This window comes from Parasteatoda tepidariorum, chromosome 1 (genome assembly GCF_043381705.1).
Source record: "Parasteatoda tepidariorum isolate YZ-2023 chromosome 1, CAS_Ptep_4.0, whole genome shotgun sequence".
NCBI lineage: Eukaryota > Metazoa > Arthropoda > Arachnida > Araneae > Theridiidae > Parasteatoda > Parasteatoda tepidariorum.
In genome coordinates, this window is record NC_092204.1 from 21144080 (window position 1) to 21147832 (window position 3753).

Here is a 3753-nt window from a genome sequence, read left to right on the forward strand (position 1 = left end):
TATACACATTTATAAAATTTGTTTATCCACTGATATATAAAAGCAAATAATATTTTTCAATAATTATTTATTCATATTATTTATTTGATGACAATTGAAAAATCTTTGAATTGTAAGGTCTACAAATTTTTACATTATTTTAAAGAATGCAGTTTCACATGGAAAAATACCAAATTTGAATGAAATCTGTTAATAGCAAAAAACAACCTAAACAATCAAATTTTAAGGAAGTTTTGTATTTAAAATACCCATATTCTAAGTTAAAAATAAATAAAGTAAGTGCCAACGTGAAAAACTTTTTATCCATTATCTATTAAATTTGGTAGAAATAGAAATGTGGAAGAAGAAATATTTAAAAAAATAATTGCAAGAAAATACATAATTTTAAATTAAGAACTGAAATTTTAAATTAACGAATGAACTCTAATTAAAAGTTTAAATAAATTTGTTTTGTTTGTAATTTTAGCATTTTAATATCATTTTTTTAAAAAATAGTACATGTTTTGTGGATATCACTTCATGTTTTCTCTTAAATGAAAATTATAATATTGAACAATACAGATTATTATTATTTATGGCTAATTATATTAATAAAGATTGACTGTTTTTATCTTCCAAAATCCACAAAAGAGGTTGCCACCCAAGCTATTTAGGTTCATTTAAATGAATTTTAGCCTATAAATCTTTCATTTTAGGTGTCGAGATGTACCGACTTGCCATGTTCTTTTATGCAATTTCTGGACATCCATAGCTCAAACTTCGCATCTGTGTCAGTTTAGAATATGTGTGCCTTCATAAAGTGCTGAATCCCTCTCTTAGAATCATAACACAGGAGTGTACTGTTTTCACCTTCACAAGTTTTGACAGCAGTATCCCAATCTACTTTCCAGAAATTAAATGTGCATTTATTACAGTCTGAAAAGAAAATGAATGTATATAAATATCTAAACACTTGAGGAAACAAACACGCCTCTATAATAGGTTTTAAGTGTGCCACTACACGCAAATTATATTTTTTTAATAACATCAAAACTATGAAATAAATATTCTTCAAATGAAAACCAACTTGTTAAATTATGTTTTTATTGTCAAACTTCATGTTTTTTCTGAAATCATAATTTGATAGTTAAATATTTTTGCTTCCGTAAACACCAACATTGGCGTATTTTGGATATTAACATAAATTTATATCGAGTAAGAGTTGACGTAAGTTTGTTATTTTCTATCTCGTCTCTATACACAATATTTACTGAGACAAATGTTAGCTATTGTGTTTTACTCTACCAGGAACTATCCTTGGTTCTTGCTGTATGTTGTAGAACACCACCATTTTTGGTGTTAAAGTACACAAAATTTTTTTGCACTGGCTAGTTTCCCATTCCAAGCATAAAACACACATGACAAAAAAAAAGAGAAACATTTAGGATGAATTTCAAAAAAAAAATTTTTTTTTTTTTTAAACCTTATATGTTTTCCAATACTTTTATAAAAAAGGACTATTAGATTGAAAGGACTGCAGGAATATTTGATTCTATTATTTTATGAAGTCCTTTTATTACACTATAAAACATTTTGCTGTGTTGTTTCTGATGCCACTTGCCAATGCCAGCAAGCCTACTGGGTAAAACCATGTGAATGTAAGAGGGTGCATTTTTTTATATTTTGCAGTTGCGCCATCTATAGCCAAGAATACCACTTCGCACACGTCACAGCCTGTTTATAGGGTGTACCCATTCATTCATCCACAGATTGTAATTTTGATCTGAACCAAGGAACAACCGATCTCCAAATCACCCAGAGGTATTGATTTGTTATGGGAACATGGAGGACTTTGTGACCCGGCAGATTTAACGTGTACCAGTCACCATTTACTGCATGGGTAGTCTTTAGCCATCGGGGATCCAACTCAAGACCTCTTCGACATGGGCCCAATGCCCTACCAACCAGATTATATAGGCATAAAACATTTTTGTGTGTCTTAGCTCTAAAAATGTTGGCAATTTCTTTTCACTAAAGTGGTGTTGTGAAGCACCATACATAACTTTTGGATCTAAATGGTTCTCTACATTAAGAATGCTCTTTTAGACTACTTACAGTAAAGTAACCGCCACCATTTTTATTGCTTAATACTTATGCACTGAAATTTATTATTACAGTCAGTAAAGTTATTTTTACAATGCAATATAAAGCAGGAATCATTAATGTACAGTGCACAAAATTAAAAACAGACCACTCTGAATAACTTCTGATCAGATTTTAAAGTTATGGGACTTAACTTTAATATTTTGAGGGATTGACCTCAAACAAAATTTTCTGTCGGGAACAAAATTTATTCAATTTTTTTTTTAATTTTTACAATTTTCCAGCCAACTTAACTAACATCCTAGCTAATTACACTAGGTGAAACCTTTCAAGTTTGCCTAACGGCAAGGGAGTTTCGTTTCTCTAGTCAAACATGCCTGAGTTTAGGACAGATATACTTGTGATTTTTATTTTTAATGTATTCACTTCCCTCAACAACCCACCCCTGTGATTATTTCACAGGTACTTTTCTATTTAAAAACAAATACTATTCATTCTGTTCTTTTACATTCTATCTTATAGTACATATTAAATTTCAAGCAATAACGTTTACCTTCATATCATAAAATAATTTTGAGTGTGAAATAAAAAGAGATACTGGTTTTCGTTGACGATTTTGTTTTAACGGAAACACCATCCGCTTTTTTGTTTCATGACGATAAAAACTACGAAAATCATCCACAACGAGTCCGACGACAGCGAAATTCAATCTGTTTCTCTTTGGGTAAAGTTTTTGTCGAAACTTTGTATAAGAAAGCAAAACTCTTCTGTTTACTCACCACAAATTTCTGTCAGGGTACTTAGTGCAAATATTTTATACATTACCAAAAATACACAGTGCATGTGCTATTTTGGCTTTTAGTTTACCTTTTTTATTATTATTACAGCTTATTCAAAATGAAAACATCCGACTTACGTTACAATCAGTACCGTCTTTACGCATGGGCACACCCGGGCAGTGCCCAGGGGGCCCTTGAGAATCATACTTTTCATAAATTGCAAATTAAGAGCAAAAACATTGCATTATACATTTTTTATTATTAATATATTCCAGTTGTAAAAAGTGTGCATTTTTTCCCCCTGTAAATAGTGATTGATTATCTTGAAAACATCAATAATTTGAATAGTTTATCATCAGGAAAACTTAAAAAGTCAACCGAAATCTATTTTTCCACATTGAAATGTTCTTAGGTACTCACCTAACTTCTCTAAATATGCTTGACCACCACCAACTCCGTTTAGTATTTATAATTAGTTAAATAAAGTAATAATTGAAAGAGTTTAGAATTATAGAGCACTTTGAGACAGCAACTACAGTAGGGAACCGATTATCCGGAACGATCGGGACCATCGCTATTCCGGATAACTGATTTTTCCGGTTTTCTGAATCGCTACAAAAAGCCGTTTTTTTATCGTTAAACCCAACTAAAAAAAGAAATATATATTTGGAAATTATCTTAAAAAGAAGAAAAAACGATGAAGTAATACACTAATGATTATTTCTAAACTGATGGTAAGGTAAACATCCTTCAAAAAAGAAAGAAAAATACTAAAATCTTATGAAGAAAAAAACATCTTTTTAAAAAAAATCGCGGGAAAATTTATCGAATTTCGTTCCGGTTTTTTGGTTTTCCGGTTTTCTGATTTCCGGATAACGGGTTTTGTACTGTA